The sequence below is a fragment of the Octodon degus genome, unplaced genomic scaffold, assembly GCF_000260255.1.
Source record: "Octodon degus isolate 3935 unplaced genomic scaffold, OctDeg1.0 scaffold00141, whole genome shotgun sequence".
NCBI classification, from domain to species: Eukaryota; Metazoa; Chordata; class Mammalia; order Rodentia; family Octodontidae; genus Octodon; species Octodon degus.
In genome coordinates this window covers 3,476,933-3,496,344 of record NW_004524717.1, presented here as the reverse complement: position 1 = coordinate 3,496,344, position 19,412 = coordinate 3,476,933, and positions in this window count along the sequence as shown.

Genomic DNA, 19,412 nt, shown 5'->3' with positions numbered 1-19,412 from the left:
CTCTCTGTCGCTGTGACAAAACACCTGAGGTAGTCAATTCATAAGCAAGAAATATTTGTTTTGGTTTGTATTTTCAGAGGTTTTGCACATTAGTTTTGTTGCTTCTGAGAAAAAGAACACCATGGTAGGCAGTCCGGAAGCCAAAGAAGAGAGAGGAGAGACCAGAGCCTCCATGCCCCCAGTGACCTAACTTTCTCCATCTAAGTCCCACCTCCTAAAGTTTCCACCAGCTCAAGACCTTAGCTGGAGCCAGAATCTTTAACAAGAGTGTCTTTGGGGGCATTCAACCCTAAGCTGCTAATATAGCACTTGCCATATATGCCTTCGATTTCCTTTATCAGTGTACTTTCTTAGTTTAGCTACTAGATTCTGAATGCTGGTGGAAGGAACTGTTCATCTATGTACTAAATGTGTTTTCTTAGGTTCTGTATTGATCTATTTGGGATTCATTAGTCACAGGGCCAAACTAATAGTAAACATCTTTATACTAAGAGACAAAACTGAGCTACCTTTTTTTCTAACTCTCACACAAGAGGCCAATATTTTTCCTACATCAAGGCAACCCAGCACTAGAGCACATACTTCACATATTCAATGCCCTGTATTCTATCCTCAGCAACAAGAAACAAATGTAGAAACTTCCTGTATTAAGATCCAGACACAAGTCAGTCTCACTATTTAACTGCAACCTAGGTCCACACATTTGGACAGGCAGATACAACAACTACCTATTAACTGGGTAGTTAAACATTTCTGAGGTAAACTGGCCATCTAAATTCACTCTGTGAGGGCCAGCCAAATAGCTCAGTGGATTAAAGCACCTGCAAGAAGGCGCAGGGGCCGGGGATTCAATCCCCGGACCTGCCATGCTGGCCCCACCCCCGGGGATGCACTGAGATGGCAATTGAGACTGGGTGTGGTAGCATTGCCTGTGATTCCAGCTCTTGGGAGAGTGAAAACAGGTGGATCACTACGAGTCCGATCTAGCAGTGAGACCCTGAACATCCTGTAGACCATTCCCTGAAGTACAAAAGATACATACATACATACATACATACATATATACATACATACATTCTGTGACTGAGACATAAGTCCTTGCCACAGGAATAGGACCCAAGAAGCTAGCTGAGGGCTGAAGAATATAGATAGATAGATAGATAGATAGATAGATAGATAGATAGATAGATAGACAGACTAGCAATTTTAGAAAATGTCTAGATTTTGAATTGTTTTTCTCAGTGTGTCTAGATTTGTTTTGCTTTGTGCAGGTTCTACATTAAGCATGGCTTACTGTCCTGAACCTCTTCCTGTGAGCCTTTTCTGTATCTGGGTGACATACAGATCAAATGTGCTATTTCTGTGTTCTGTTTAATCCAACAAAAATCAGTTCTTCTAAAAGCAAATAACATGCAAACAAGAGAGACCAAACAGAATGATTATTTGTTGGTGGAAAGGCAACCGATAGATATGAAATATGACCTAGCAAAGATAATAAATCAAATGAAAGGCAGCTTTCATCGGCGACAGTTGAAAAATAGCAGTGATGGTCCAAACCCACTGTCTTATCTAGCTGAAACAATTAGTTAGTGTCTCTCAGCTCTGGGTAACAGCATCAATGTTTCCTTAGCTGTATCATCCACATATCCTCCCCTGACAATTTAGTGCATTTTTTCCAATCAGCACTGATAAGGTCTCACAAGATGCTCCATTTCTACACCCACTGACACTGCAGCCTCCGTCTGTGTGTGGACACCTGTGGCTGCTTCTTCATAAAGAAGGCATTGAACACAAGTTTCAAGTCAGCAGGGAACTGCATGTGCTTTTTAGTTGTCTCAAACTAATGGATAGATAATAGGTAGTCTGACATTCTTTCTTATAGGTCTTGATACCTGGAATGTGAATTAGAACTTATGCTGAAACCAGCAAATACCTGGAGATTACCATAACTATCTAGTCACAGATGCCATGTGAAATCTACCCTGCTTCTTCCTCCCTCTCTTCACAGCATACACTGGGTGCCATACATTATATGTTCTTAGAACAGATGCCATTCATAAAAGGAATGTACAACTTTTTTAGGAAACAATGCTTTATTGTGCCCAGGGGCCATCTGTTTGTTATATCACCTGGTTGTCTTTGGGCACATCTAAATATGGAGTTGTGATGGACTTGATATTTTCCAAGGTTGAACACTTCTAGTTCCTAATTCTTTGCTACTACCTCCCAATGCACTGTTCCAATACTGCTGTTGCTGTTTCTATAGTTCCCATCTTTCCTTACAAGCCATGGAAGGCCAGGGAGCTGGTAAGTGAAGGACGCCCAGCAACGGATCACGCCAAGGGCTGCAGAGACACTGTCTTCTGGAACTGAAGTAACTGCTGGATGGTAAAGGTGACTTGCAGCCATTTGATGAGATCTAGCCTTACAGCTTTTAATGTATTTGTTTTGGCAGCGCTGGGAACTGAACTCAGGGCCTTTGCGTATGCTGTGGAAGAATTCCAGCGCTGAACTACATTGCAGCGCTTCAACTTAAGGTCTAACCATTGTGCTTAAGGGAGTATATTTAAGGGTCAAAACGACAAACAAGATTTCATGTAAATTTTCAAATACTAACATAAACATAATAAAAGGCCTCCCACAGACACCAACATGTCATTGCATTGCAAAAACAGAATATTCTCTTTCTCATAAAAGGCGGCTGACTTGAGGCACTTATCTTTAATTTAAAGTAAAAACTATGAAACATCTTTAGTTCATAGTCAGTATTCACTGCTACTTAGTCACGGGCACTTATTTAACATTCCTATCTTCCAGTTTACATGATTCATTTTGTGTTCCCTGCTCTCTTAGACATGATTCCTATTGGTACCTCAGTTCAAGTGCATGCCTTCCTGCAGCACACCTAGATATACAAAGAGCTCTCTTGTCACACGGGATTGTTAGTTTCCTAATGACAAGATGCCTGCTGAGACCTGCCACTCACAAGATAAACCACAAAGATTGGAAATGACATGTTCTGATTTTATTAAATCCAGAATCACTAATTTCATGAACTATTTTGGGTAGAAAAGCAATGCTTTAGATGCTATTGGCTAAAACCTAGGGTGGAGCTCACACATCTGCAGTTTTAAGCAAGTTCTCCGATTCCAATGTGCACCAAAGACTGACAGCCAAGGCTCATGACCAATCCCAGTAATAACTGGACTCTGGCAGAGCCCTGAGTAGTGTGTGGTCATTCACTCTGGAAATCTTATTAACCAGAAAGCACCAGGTGCACCATTTGGGAAGCTAAATGTATTCCAAGTAAAGTGCTTCCCACCTTCCCTGCCTGTCAGAAGGTGACAATACCTTGGGGGAGAAGCATGCAGGCTTTGGAGTCAGACAGATTTGGGTTGGATCTCAATACTGCCATTTATTGTGTAGCTTTAGGCAAATCAATTCAGTTCTCAAAGCCTGTTTTCTTGTATGAAGACAAAGCACAGTCTGGTTATGTGGATTAAATGAGATGTTCTATGAAAGCCCTCAGTACTGAGTCAACATTCCAGAAATATTAGCTCGGCTCATGCAGCAGCCCTCTTTGAAGATCCTTTGGAATGGATGAGAGTGCAGAGAGCACCTGGCCCACCTCAGGCTTCTGCAGATGACAGGAAGCTTCTTCTGTCGCTGGGGCTCACTCATTTGTAGAGACCCACGAAGGAAAACTAGCAAAGTTCTAGAAGAACCTTTGTACCTAGACTTTTCATTGGAAAACAAAACTGTAGCTCTCTTTCTCCCTCTCCTTTTCTTTTTTTTTTTTTTTTTTTTTTTTCCTCTTTGGGATGTTGACTTTATTCTTTTCGGAAACACACCCAGGAGTAAGATTGCGGCATCATATGGATTAGAAGAATTAATATTGTGAAAATGTTCATAGCTCCCAAAGTAATTTATAGATACAATGCAACCCCTACCAAACTACCAATGATATTCTTCACAGAAATAAAAATTACTTTTTACAAAAATGTGTTTTACAAACCTGATAAAACTTGGATTTAAAACTTTCAAGTGGCAGTACTATAATCTGTGTGAATGATCAAGGCTAGAAAAACATTCTCCACAAATACTGGGGAAAATTTTCTTTCTTTTTTTTCCATAATTTTATTGAGAAACAAATAGCAATGAGACAGTTTCAAACCAAATTGGTAGGACAGTTTTAATAATTAACACATTGCATACATTCTTCCTAGTGGTTAAATGCTGTACAAGATGTGGACTTGATATCCTATTTACAAACTCTATTAGAACAAATCCTATTCATTAAGAGAATGTAACTATATATCTATCCTAACCACTTTGAATATACAGATACAAAATGGACATTCATCTGTATACCCTTTTTTGGTTAAGTTCCATCATTTAAATATTATAGGTGTGGTAACTCAGCAAAATATTCTAAAGGAGTCCAGTAGTCCATAATAGTATTGGGTCTTCCACTTGACTGGCAATGTCAGAAATTGTTGACCTGAGTCCCCTACAGCTCAACATAACAGCATGGCTTTACTTCTTATACTTCGTTTTTATGCTTTTCTGCTGGATGGTTAAGACCAAGGTAAAGCAGGACCTATGCAACAAGAGTTGTAGCTTTTGGGTCTGATAAGGTCAGTGAAATCCACAGTAAAAGGAAAGCAGGATCTCAAGGACTAACTAATCTCCTTTCCTTTTTCCTTTCTCACAGAACAATTGTTTTGCAAAGAACATGTACATTTTCAGGTTAAGGTAAAGAAATAGAACCCTGTACAGCTACTGCAGTATAGAACATTTAGTCGATATACCCCAACAGGCAATTATTTAGAGCTTCCTTCACTCTGCTAGAGAACCTACACTACAAGATTTAAGAGAAGGCTTTAACAAGAGGATTCTTAGTTAATATGAAACGCAAAATCTCGGTGCTTAATCTGAGCATATGGCCGTGTGTGTGTGTGTGTGTGTGTGTGTGTGTGTGTGTGTGTGTATGTGTGTGTGTGTGTGTGTGATGCTTGCATATGAAGAAAGAAATGAAAACCAGCTTTTGGAGTTTAGAAAAGTAGTCTGTACCCAACAAGGGTACTTAGATAAGTGCAAAGGAAATACTCACAAAAATGCTGTAGTCAAAATAGCCATCTGGTACTATGTGAGCAAGTTCAGAGGCATGTGGGAGGATGTCAAAATTGCGCAGCTCTTTCACTGGCTATTGTTCCACATTGTACCTGTGGCCAGGATAGTACTTTACTTCCACTCATCGTTTTCTTCCAAATTTAATGGAAGAATCCCAAACCGGGAACTGGCCAGGCTGAAAGCAATGTGACCATGTTATAAGCTCACTGCAAGTTCCAGCTATGACAAGTTCAAGTACCGCGAGCCAGACCTTGAACCAGAATCTCTAACCGGAACATCATCCAGGAGAGCCAACCTGATGTTGGTGCCTGGCTTCCATTTGCTCTCAGCTCTGTGCACGTATCATCAGTGGTAGTACACAGGCTGTGCTGGTCAACAAAATTTTGCATCCACCTGAGCGTACAATGGCAGTGATTTCCAGGGAAAGGCAATGGAACTGGCAGCTGTGCTGGCCTCCAGCTGCCAGTGACACCCACATGGAAGAAGCACCCAGAAAGGATGGAAGTGTTATTATAGTAATGAGGGGGCTTCTGCTGGAGGAGATCATGGAGTGCTCACATGTCCCCATTCCTTTTATATGAAAAACTACTCATGATTATTTTCTCTAGGAAGGAGCAATACTTACTTTCCATTGCCCATGTAAGACTAGGCTTTTTGTTGTTGTTGTTGTTGTTGATTTGTTTTTTGAGAAAGGGTCTTGCTTTGCAGTTCAAGGCCCAGACTTGCCTAGATCTCATAAGAATCCTCCTGTCTCAGCTTCTTGAGTACTGGGAATATAGGTGTTCCCCACTAAACCCAGACAGACTAGATGCTAAAGGGCGTGTTTTATTACATTTTGACTGCACAAATCAGAAATCTATGCAGGCTTCCAGGAACCGTAATACTTGTCCATGTTCTTGCCCAGGCTGGCCTCAAATCCTCATCTTCCTGAGCATACTCCACTCTCATCCTACTCCCTGGAAGGAGTAAGCATGCTTGGTAATGAATACAAAGCAATCACAGTAGTCTTCTGATACAAGGAAGAAGCCTTGGTAGACAAGCACATAATGGACTTTGCATGCTACTTTCAATATGGTTTTAGGAACGATCTGCTCTTGTCACTAACCTGTAATCTGACCATACTCGACACAGCTGTATCCCAATTTGATAGAATGGCCTAATTGATTTAATACTTGTATCAGTGCCAATGACTCTGGACACTTGTCATTTAAGAGGTGGACAAGAATCAGCTAAGGTGACTGAGGTCCATGACTTTGCACCAACTGCTATACATGAATCCAAAGCTGCACCCTGAACCCACCCCAGGAACCAACATTCATTCTGGATTAAAATACTCACACAAGATGAAGCCATGTCATATCAGAAATGCCAATCACCCACACAAGCAGGTGCCAGCCTGTCAGAATCATGCTGTCAGATTACAGAGCAACACACCAGAAGAAGTGAAGTGAGTAGGAAGAGGTAAGCTGCACTGAGATGAGGGCAGTTCATTTCTGCTACACTAGTATCTGTGAAAGGGGGAAGAAGCCCCTCACAGGTATTTAGATACAGAGCAGAGGAGCTGCCAAGCTCTGCATCCACTGTGTTTCCTGCATTCACCATCACTGCATCTTCATTATAACACTTATTTCCAGGAACCATCACTTGTTCCAAATCAAATAGCTGAAAATGACAAATGGAGTTAGCCTGATGCTTCCCGAGGCATGTGTGTTTTCACTTCTAATTTATAAATGTGGTTCAAACTGGGCCTTTTTGTACATCTGGTACCGGTGGTGGTTTGGATCACGTGTTCCCCAAAGGCGCATGAGTTAAAAGCCTGGAGTTGGTGGGAGCACTGGGGTGTGGCCTAGTGGGAGGGCCTTAGGTTGGGGGCAGGCCCTCAATCTCAGTAGTGAGAACCAAGCCCTGTCCTTTTCCTCCCTTTTCCTCCTTAGGTCACGATGTGAGTAATTTTGTTCTGCCACACATCACTGCCACATTGCACCATCTTAACACAGGCCCAGAGCAATGGGGCTCATTGATATGGACTATAACCTCCAAAACCATGACCCAAAGTATACATCTTCCTTTTACAAGTTAATTATCTTAAGTTTTCACTATAGTGATGGAGAGCTGACTAATATAGCACTTACACAGAAAACCATTCAGGTATAGTATTTTTTTCTAGAGTGAAAACAGCAGTATTTTTTTTAAAGTTATGTATTTGGTACAGGGTCTCACTATGCAGCTCAGACTTTTACTGATCCTCCTGTTTCAGCCTCCGCAGTGCTGGGATTACAAACATGTGCCACCATGCCTGGTTGGTGGGCAGCCCAGAGTGGGGCTGGCGCGGCATATGGTACCCAGGATCAAACCTCGGTCCTTGTGCTTGCCTAGGCAGGTGCTTAGACTGCTGAGCTATCTCCGCAGCTCAAGAACAGCAGTATTTTTATACCATCAACATATTCACAATATATAGGCATTTGGAGATACAGAAATCATAACTGAAGCCAAGCTTCAAATCCTTGTCCTCTGAAGTAGTATGTCACACTCAGCCGGCTGTGGGGAAAGAGCTTCCCTTTGCAACATGGGGTGAATGGTGCACTTGCACGTCTAGCTATTTCTTTCTTAATTCTGCTGTGACACAGTGAAGGGACATCTATGAGTAGCCAGGGACATATGCAGCATAGTCCTGCTAATCATTAGTGTCTGGTGAGTGAGGACTGCCAGGCAGCCCTTTATCTCCACTTCACAGGAATCTAAGGCAGCACATGTGCAAAGCCACCAGGCTTGTCAAGGACAGAAGGAAACAAAAGACTGCCACAGGTTTTGGGCACCTACCAGGAAAGACTGGATGGGAAAAACTATGTTTCATTCCCTTGAATAGTTTCCTGGGAGAGGAGAAAACATGTTTCCCCATAGAACTTCCTTACCCATATGGGTGGGCAGAAAAATGGACACATATCTGACTAGCATTGGAAAAAGGAAGACATTTGGGATTCCGGTGTGTTTTAACAATGCGGCTCCCAGGTGGCATGAGACTTCGGCTTACAGTCAAAGGACCAGAGTACCTCTTTTCTCTGCTGTAGCATAACAATGCATTTACAAATTCCAGGGGGCAAGACAGTAGGCATATAGACCTGAGCCTCCTAAACTCTTGGCATGAATTCAGAAAAGAAATGTATCTTTCCAGCCTTTTCTTCCCCGATCCTGCTCCTCCCACTTCCTTACCTTTTTAACCATTTTGAGTGGACATTTCAATGGCACTGAGAAAACTTACTTTGCTTATAACCTTCATCTGTAGCTATTTTTAGAACACTTTCCTCATCCCAAAAGCAGCTCTGTTTTCATTCATCAGTAACTCTGCAGTCTCACTTTCCATCAGCCTCCAGCAAAATTCTATTTAATTCTCTGTTTATAAAGATATTTGTTCTAGGTACCTCATACAATTGAACCTACATATTTCTCACTTTGTACCTACTTTATTTCCACTAGCATAATGCCTCCAAGGGTCATCCACTTTATAGCATGTGTCATAATTTCCTTCCTTTTAAAGGCTAAGTACTCCACCATCCTTTTTACATAGACCTCCATGTTGCTCATCCATTCATCTATTGATGGAAATGGGTTGATTTCTATTTCTGGCTGTTTTGAACAATGCTTCTATGAACACTGCTGTTCAATATCTTTTTCCCCATAATTTTATTGAGAAACAAATAGCAATGAGGCAGTTTCAAACCAAATTGGTAGGACAGTTTCAATAATTCACACACTGCATACATTCTTCCTAGTGGTTAATTGCTGTACAAGATGCGGACATGATATCCTATTTACAAACTCTATTAGAACAAATTCCTCTTTTCATTAAGAGAATATAACTATATATCTACCCTAACCATTTTGAATACACAGATACAAAATGGACATTCATCTGTATACCCTTTTTTTTGTTTAGTTCCGTTATTTGAATATTATAGGTGTGTTAACTCAGCAAAATATTCTAAGAGTCCAGTAGTCCATAATAGTATTGGGTCTTCTGCTTTACTGGCAATGTCAGAAATTGTTGACCTGAGTCCCCTGCAGCTCAACATAACACCATGGCTTTACTTCTTATACTTCATTTTTATACTTTTCTGCTGGATGGTTAAGACCAAGATAAAGCAAGACCTATGCAATAAGAGTTGTAGCTTTTGGGTCTGATAAGGTCAGTTAAATCCCCTCAGGATTTATCCTGAGATCCTGTACCTCAGATTGTAGAACCTTTGTCAGTGTCAGCCATGTGGGTGAGTCACGGCCATTGCTCGGCAATGGGCTCACTGTGAAAGCCTGAGAGAATGTTTTCTCTCCATGTGACTCTCCTTAGGCACACTCTACATCATCAATCACTTTCTTCTTTGGCTCATAATCTCCTTGATCAGAAAATTTGGGACACTACTGAGTTACATGACATTACAGTACAAGTTCTCATATGTCCCGAGTCTTAATTGACCTTAGAAGGCTAGGGCCAAAATGTTGGCTTTCCTTGTATCCCTCCTTTTTCTCTAATTTTGGTCTGCAAACTTAGGTTGTTAACCCTCCAGAAGAGAAGATATCTCTTTTGAGTTACTACTTTCAGCTATTTTAGATATATATACCCAGAAATGGAATTGCTGTATCACATGGCAATTCCTTGTTCAACTTTTTGATGGCCTGAGCAAACTCCTTTCTGCAGGAGCCGTACCACTTTACATGTCTGCCAGCAGTGACCACGAGTTCCAATTGCTCCTCATTCTTGCCAACACTTGTTATTTTGTTGTATATTGTTTTTCGCCAGCCATGGTAGTATGCGTGAAGTGGTGTCTCATTATGGTTTTGATTTGCATTCCATGCTTTTCCTAATTTAGTCACCAAAGACAAGTCTGTCTTCCCCTCTGAAATCCCAGTAGCTGCCCCCATTCATGCAAACCATATGCATATGAAGCTTATTACCTGATAAAGCTCAGAGCCCCTCTGTAAGGACCTCACCTGTGACTGGCACCCCATGCAACATTCAGAGGCAGATTGGAATGGTAAAAAAGCTGTTACCTGAATCAAGAGGGCACTTTGCACTCCTTGTGGGTCAGGATGAAAGGTTTTTCTCTCTCTTTCATTCAATGCAGCAGCATCACAGAACTATCATTTAGTGCAAAGCAGACAGTTTACCTGCCCGGCCTGTGAAGGCAATTGGATTGGCTGTTCTGAAGGCTGAATACTGGAAAAAGGCTGCTACTTTTGAGGAAGAAGCTGACTGCTCTGACCTGACAGCAGGATCAGTAAATTATGCTCAGGATAATTGGGAAGCACTGGTTCTGAAGCTGTCAATCAGAGGAGTTGCCCTTCTAATGATTGGCTGATGGCAACAGGCCCCCTTTTGGCTCCTATATTAAAAGACCACAGACAATAGCATGTTTGTCTTCAAAACTAGTTGGGTCCATGATGCAGCTGGCATGTTAGCTTAACGTTAGAAGATGGTGGGTCTGATTCTGGGACTGATACGAGAGACATGCAGGAGAGAAGAGTCACAGCCAGTGTTCTGAAGTGTATGACAGTAAAAGATCGTCCCACTCTTCTTTTGAGGGCATTGAAGCTGGGCATTTTATTTGATGTTGCAGAGATGGAGAGAATAAGGATAAGGGATGGTAGAGAGTTCCTCATCTGCCTCTAAACCTTTATGTTCAGAATCTGGTGAAGCTAGTGTAGTGAACCAGAGTGAAGCTTACCTTTGTAGAACCTGCTGGTGTACAAGTCTGACTTACTTTGCTAGTAGGTCAGGAGGAGGATTATTATAGGAGCATCTGTCTAACAGGCAATAGAGACCAGAAGGGTAGAGTTGAACTTTGTAGTTGTTACTTTCAGTGGAATTCATAACTTGCAACATTCCTAAGAGAAAAATTTGACTGGTCTTCCTAAACACCCCTATCTCTATGAATTTCTTTGTAATCCTCCTTACTGGGCATGGATTGGCTGCCGTTGGGTCACATAGCACATAAACAAGATGGCTGCTCCTGTGCTTCTGTGAAAGAAGAGAGTATAGCTGGGAAGAGAATTCTTGGAGTTGGGGGGGGGCAAGGTGTCACATCAATGATTGACGGGACTGACATATGTGTACTTAAGTCTACACTTATGAAAACCAGACAGTTGTACTTTACATTTGTCTTCCCTGCTCAAATCTTAGAACACTTTCTATGGACTTTATGTTACTAAAAAGAATTTAGGTCAGATCTTACTTGCATGAACAATTATTCCCAATCATTATTATGAATAAATCACTTAATTTTTCAAACAACCTTTTACTCTTCCACAAAGAGAACAAAAAATGAGGGAAAATACCAATATTATTGTTTGGGCAGAAAAATACACACAAATATATAAGTACACAAAATGCTTTCCTTAATGCATTGCTTGAATTGGGTAGCTAAAATGGTGCCTAGATTAAGGCCAGGTGGAATTAATTACTTACAGCCCAGGGACTTGGTTTAATAGTTACAGAGTTGAGGGGGGCAGAGAACTCTTTGCACCACTTTGGAGCTCTCATCTTAGAAGAACTATCAACATTTCATGCAGCACTTGTGTGTTTCTTTTAAAGGCTTGGTATTGGTTTTTCTGCTCCTCTTCCCTCCTTCCCACTTCCAAAAACTGTATTGAGAGAGTTTTCTCTGGGTTCTAGAAACTCACAACTTCTGGTGCCTCCTTCTTTCTCCTTCCCCAGAAGCAAGTCAATGCTGAATCCTGTAATATTTGTATCCTTCCTCTTTATCTCTTCTGGTCTATTCCTGAAACCTGGGCAATACTGTCCTTCTGGGGCTCTGTTATTCACTGTCCTCTACCTGCTCAGCTTTCCTACAGAGCCTGGGTAACAAATTTGCCCTTAAACTCTTCTGATCACACCACCCCTCTGCAGATCTATGGAAAATGTCCAGTCAGATTCCCACATCACAGTCTAGTTCCTCATCACAAGCTAGGCAGGTGATCAGTCCAACCCATGGGCCAGGCAGCCCCTTTCTCACACTCTCCTGTCCACATGGCAGGCTCACTCCCAGGACATCTACAGGGAATTGACCCCCCACCCCAGTGATCATCTCGGCCAACACTCTCCTGGGACCCATTCAATCTCATTCCAGTGACAGTTACCCGGGGTGAGCTCAGGCCCACACATGCTGCATTTTCCATTCTACTGCCCTCCCATGGCTCCTCTAGCTTCCTCTTCTTGGTACCTGCTGCTCTAGAGCTCCCTCAGCTCCTCTGCCACATGACAGCAAGACTTTTTCTCAGCTTAGGGAAAGAGGAAGGTGGATTCTCCTTTCCACCGCAACAGCTCTATTTTAGAGTTGCATCAGGGCTAGCCAAGTGTGCCACATTCACTGAAGAATGAGCTAGCCCCTCATTCTGGCCAGTTCTCCTCGCTCTGACTGCTTTCTGTTCCCTAGATGAAGGCAAGTTCCTGAGGTCCAGTATACAGGTATCTGTGTTATTTGGTAGCACAAAGACATTACTGACATCTCATAAACTCATAGTATGACTAATCAGATTAGTTAGAAAGAAGGAATAAAGGCAGAAAAGAAAGGTAGCTATATTTTGATATATTATGTGTTACTAAAAGAATTGTTTGGTTATAAATGATCCATACCAAGTTTGAACTATCTTGGTCAATTTACCTTAAAAGATTTAATTGGATCCCAGCTTTGGAGAAAAGATCGAATGGCTTGGCTAAATTAAGGTATGGAGCTGAATCAGAGCCTAGGATTTAGATGTGAATGGGTACCTGCAGTGGCACAGAACTTGCCTGACTGGAAAGAGAACCATGCTCCCCAGACCTGCCCCAAAAGAGACCACACACCTCAGGTGCATAGCAGTTCCTGGAATTAGGATACAATTAATAGAATATTTAGAAGCCATGTGTAGCACCTTCAACTCCCAAAATTACCTGTAACTCTGTTGAAGTAGAACGTTTCTTCGTTTTCAGAGACAGCAAATGTGTCTAGAGCCAAAGGGTCAGTGGGTATATGTATTTCTTTCTTTCTTTTTTTTTAAATAGAGCACAGGTTCATGGGCGATGATGTCATCAAAACAGTAGGTTCTGTAACTCAGGTTGTCGTAAGGGACATGCAGATATAAATGCACTAATAATCATGACAGAAACTGCTTTACAAGAGAACACTGAAATAAGAGCACTCAATTAAGTGTGAGTCAATGATCCATGATAACAACAGGGCCACACGAGGCAATGGCAATCGGAAAATTGGTAATTATTTTGTGAGTGTTAGAAACTTTCTGGAACAATCCCAAATGGATTTTGATCCATTTGTGAAAAGCAGAATAGTCCATTTAAACTATTTTCAAATATTAGCATCTTAATGTTTAATTTGGCAGACCTTAAACTTAGCTACATTGTTTAAGTATGACATCTTTTATGTCTCTGTGCTTTTATGTTTTTTCTTGGAAATGAATACTAATGAATACATATTTATATAGCTCACTGATAATGGAGACTGCTAGGAACCATAAAAAGTACCTTGGAACATGTGGTAGTTTTAGAAAAAAACATATCTATTAGCTGTCAAAGCCAGCTTCCTGTGGGATGAAAAATAGAATTTTTTTCTCAAGTGGTGCTAAGAAAAGCTCTAACTTATTCTAATACCTTAGGATATGGGGGCTTTTGTAAAAATTTTAGCACAGAAATATGACAACTCACAATTAATAAATGTCTCAAGCTTCCACAAAAAGTTTTTTTCTGATCAAATGATGTGAAAATTTACTTGAACCATATTTTTAGAGATTATCCATTTGATCTGAGATGAAATGATGCAAATTTCTGGGGAATTCCACATATGCTTAGTTTTTCCATCTCTGTTGGAGCAGTCATTTTCTCTTGTGTTGGCCATGATAAGGAGAAAGAAATGATCTAGGATTGTAGAGTAGAGGTTTCTGTCAATGGAGATGCCCTTAGAAGGACGAAGTGAGTCATTTATTCAAGATCTGCCAACTGTTGTGAGCCGCAGCAAGAACCAGGCATCAAATGTCATCTCCTATGCCCTTTGGACACATCTGCCAATGGCAAATGGACATTTTCCAAACTAGTATTTCTTTAAATAGCCACTCATATCTGGGTTTCTGTGTACAGATGTTTCCATGGATCTTCTAGGTTGAGTATCTAGACAAGAGGCTTCCCAACGTTTCTGCATGAACACAAACTGTTTTCAATATAAACAAATACATTTCTAAGTGTCCTTCCCTGCCCTATGGAAACAACAGACTTCATTGTGGGCAAAACTGACCTATAGGTAGCTGGGGGCATTTTAATAGCTAATGTTAGGTGCTTATCACGATGTCATCAGTGTCTCAATCTATAATTTTACAAGCAAATGAAATAAAACTTCTGTCTACCAGCATTGGCACAAGTGAAACATGAACCAAGAAACACAGAGATTTCAATCAGGAGACAGGCAAAGGGGCAAAGCAATTTTAAAGAATTGGAAAACATTTGTTACTTGTGAGGTAGAAGAAAGAAATGAATTTGACTTAACATAAATGGTGTGATGATTAATTTTTGTGTTTTGACTTGCCTGAGCCATGAGCGCCCAGATATTTGATCTAGTATTCTTCTGGGCATTCCTATAAGAGTTATTGGGGTGAGATTAAGATATTACCATCATGTTAAATAAATCAGACCCAAACATACCCAAATAGCATGTTTTTTTAAAATGGGATATTTGGGGGGAAAAATCTTTAAAAAGAGAGACTGATATGAAAAATAGAAGACTATTAGAGAAGAGCAAGACGATGGAGAGGAAAGAGGGACAGCATAATGGGAAGCATGGTCAAAGTATGTTACATGCATGTACGAATATAAGTAAAATCCACTAGGCTTCATAATTTACATGCACTAATTTTTAAAAAAAGAAAAAATATTCAAATTAGTAGACCACATAAAGCAAATTGTCCTCCATAATGTGGGTGGGCCTCATCCAATCAGTGGAAGGCCCAAATGGAATAAAAGGTATTGATCCTCCTTTTAGTAAGAGAACTCCTTCTTCCTGATTCCCTTTAAATAGGACATTGGCTTTTCCTTGCCTCTAAACAGAAATGGAAATACTGGCTCTTCTGGGTCTTCGTCCTGTTGACCGGCAGACTTCAGGTTATGCCATCAGCACTGTTGGCTCTCTGGCTTGACAACTTATACTGGAAGTCTTGAGTCTGTTTAGCCTCCACACTGACATGACCCAGTTCCTTATAATAAGTCATACATGTTTACGTATCTATTTGCCTAGCTATGCTTATACTATCAGGTTTGTTTCCCTGGAGAACTCCTTTGAGTTACACACAGCCATCATCTATACTCTGCAGGTAATAATAGTCACCCAATCAAAGTCTATTCTTTTTTTTTTAAATGTATTTGGTTGTTTCAAGGTCTCAGTATGCAGCTTAAACTTGTGGTGATCCTCCTGCTTTCAGCCTCCCCAGTGTTGGGGTTATAGGCATGCACTACAATGCCTGGACTCTGGCTGACTCAGCCAGCCCTGGGGGCAGGGCTGGTGTGGCATGTGGTGCGGAGGACTGAAGTGCGCTTGCCTAAGCTTGCCTAAGCAGGCGCTTTAGTCTGCTGAGCTATCTCACTAGCCCTCAAAGTCTATTCTGCTTGTACTTTCAGTTTTCAAATTGATTTGCCTTCCTGTGCTCCCCTAATGAGAATAAAGCAACAGTCTTAACGCTATAGCAGTAGGCCACCCGCCAGTTACTCGCTTCTTTTTCCCCCTACATATATAATTTTTCTTGTTTCAATCTTCTGCTTTTTTTATGAACTTGGGTTGAATTTTTATATTTTACCTATTTTTGAGGTAATAATTTTATTGTTTTTGATCCATAGAGATCTGTATGATGCATACACTTGGTGTAAAATCAGAGGGAGTTGAATTGTGACATAAGGGCTTTAGCTATACTATTTTTATGCAAAGTTATTTTGGTCTTTGCATTTCTGTGATATTTTTATATTTCCTAGTAAGTCCTGACCATAGGATTCCTTCTAGCTGAAAAATATGTAACAAATAATAAGCGCAGTTAGGCTCTCATCAACTGAGAGAGGGAAGGTGCTGGATTAGAACACAAACAAGTGTCTTACTAGAACTGTATGCAAGCAAAGGCTTAATAACACCTTACACAATCGCAGAAGACTACTTGCAAGGGGAAGAACTCCCTCACACAATGGAAAGAGAAAAGGGCTTCCCATGAGGAGCCATATCTGTTATGAGCTAAAGAAATGGGAGTTACTCTCAAGAACCATCAGAAGGTACATGTTAGGAGTTTCAGGGAGCAGCGCATTAAGGATGTGGAGTGGTTGAGGCTAATGTCAGCCCCTCGTCACTCTGCACCTGGGCCCAGAGTCCTAATGCTAACATCATGTGTAACTCAGTCTGCCTATTTTACTTATAGGTATTCATGGGCTTCAGGTGATAGATCCATGGACTGTCACTGTGTGCCCTACACATCTGCATGGGAGGAAGCCGCAATATCAGAGTTTTGCTGAAGCAAATTTGCAACACTAATCTAGTTCTCCTTCCAGAAAATCTGTTTAAATCAATTCCTTTGAAATGCTGAAAATTGAAATTACGTGGCAAATTGGATGACTGTAGACAAAATTTATTGAGCTCCACATATCCTTACCAACTAGAGAGATGGGAGATTTAAAAAATTTTAAACAATAAATCATCATGAAAAAATAAAAGAGTATTGAGTTTTAAATTTTTTTCCTCAAGGAAAAATGAACATGTACAGAAAGCACTAAACAGTACCTCTCCAGAAAAGCAGAAATAAAATTGATCTATTGTCTGCTTTTTTTTTTTTTTTTTTATGGATGTTTTTTTTTTTTTTTTTTTTTTTTATGGATGGTTTTCCCCTCTGTGATCTTGGGGGACACGTTGGTGTAAACGGCTGTCACTCACAGGGAATCTGCCCTGAGGAACACATTACCCTGACAGACAGAGGGGAAAAGAGAGGCTGCTGTGGAACTATGGACTGCATTACACAACCCAGCTGAGAGCTCGCTTCTTCTGTCTCCGGAATGATACGAGCGGGCCCAAGGAGGGAAGTTCTACATTTAGAATATGTTTGTGTCTTTAGTTTTGGATTTTCCAGTCAATTTGCCACACTGAGAGCCATGTCACAAGTTCTGACCATTGCTTACTACTCAGTCTGGGTGGAATTCCAATCCCACTATTGAAAAAAGTCATCTGGTGCTGTGACCAATGTCCCTTTTTCTAACTATGGTACTTCCCATGGCTCATACACTGGGCACACTGGTTGAAAACCCCCCAAATGTTTTCAAACCAGCAGCACTAAAAGCTTTCCAATCTGCTGCGTGTGACTTGAAAATGTTTGAGCACGTCTTATGAGAACAGAAATGAGATCAGCCTGACAATCAAATAGGGGATAGATATACAAAGGTTATAGATATTCATCTCTAGTTTTATAGCACAGGGAAAATGTCTTAGTTTTAGTAGATTTCAGTTTCTTGCTACAGAACTGGTGAGTTAATTTTCTATCTGAACAGTGAGGTCAATCTAGTACGATAAACCCAAATCTTGGGGTCTGGAGTTAGTGTAGCAGAAAATTCCCCGCACTAGCCAGTATGCTTCAGTTTGTTAGTTGCCCCAGTAGTAGTTCCTGTTCGAGTTCTGGTTGTTCCTGTCTCAAAGACAGCTGGTCACTGTCATGCACAGCCACTCACTACGATGCACATCAAATGGACCCATCCCCCCCGTCCAGTCATTCTGCCTCCGGACTTCCTGCTTGCTTATCTCCTATAAGCTCCAGACCACCAGAGATCAGGGCCTTTATTGTGGGAATGATCCCAATCAGTGCCTGTCAATGTAAATCTACCTCCAACTCCTTGGTGTCCTTTTGGTGTTTTTGCTAGCCATTACACTAGTATAGTATAGATATTGTTTTAGTGATCCTCAAGTGTTCCATGTGTTAAGGTTTAATCCTTGTTGTGAGGTGAAACAAACATGGAAATTTAATCTGTGGGTACTTAGAGATGCTCTTTGGAAGGTGATTAGGACTCACGTCCTAAGAGGCCCCATATTGAGTTCTGTTGGTTTTCTAAGAAGACACAAACATGTTTCCTGTCTCTTGCCATGGGATGCCCTGTGCTGCCTCAGGACTCTGCCAGTAAAAACATCAAGAGGCAAGCCATTGAACCACATGAGCCAACTAAAATTTTCTTTTGCATTGAAAAAAAAAAACCCCTGCCTCAAGTATTTCACTATAGCAACAAAAAGCTGATTAATGGGAGTCTTGGTTGGGAATCATGGCTCTTTCCACTAAGGGGCAACCCTTACTTCCTGTGGATGGGGTAGAGTCATGGTCCAGACTGGACCATGGTACAGGAAGCCACTGGGCCGGCAGACTAAAGCATCATTCTCTAGCATCATTCCATCAGCCACGTAGTTGCCTATCTGGACTGACTCTGATGTAGGGAGGAGACGGAGTAGGTGGAGCAGTTGTTACTTATTCACCTCTATTGCAACAGCCGAAGCATAATGCCTGAAACCTTATAGGGATTTGGTAATTTTTTTTTTATTTAAAAATAGTGAAGATAGTAAGTGGGTCCCATGAACAATGCAAAGTTACCTGGTGTAAGAAGTACAACTAGGAAGGCCTGGAGGGTCAATCCAGCCACAAGATCCTTAGGGGTACACTGCTGTCAGAATAGAAAGCAGAACAACCAGCCTTCCGGGGAAACTCAGGAGAAAGTGTCGCCTTCAGGAGTTCCAGAACATAGCGCTATTCTCAAAGTCTGGCAGGCTCAGCAAAAGCAGGAGGAATCTTCACTGAGACCCCTTGATTTATTCGTTTACTTAAAGCAAGCGCCTAGATCAGCCAGCTTAGTGTTGAGGTTCTAAATCAAATAGTTCGAGAGATAGCAAGATAAAGGGCCTGATTTGATTTCAGTTTCCATCTCTTTTAAAAACAGTAAGATTCAGAAATCCAGTGACCCAAAGTGAGGAACTGGATGAGGTCTGTTTGGTTTTCCATGACGGGGCATGAGAAGAGAAGAGGACAAGAACAGATAGAGCATTTCTACCCCTTCAAGGAGCGCTATGCAAAAGGAATGCTCATTAACTGAAGCCGAGCTTCATTTTCTCTCTTCGGGTAAAACCTGAGAAGCCTTTAATGGCAAAAGGATCTACAGTCTTTAATCTCTTTTTCCCAGTGCCAGAATATATTTGGGTATGATGGTTTGTTCCCTGGGCTGGGTTTGAATCTGGAATTTCAGGCCAGCTTCT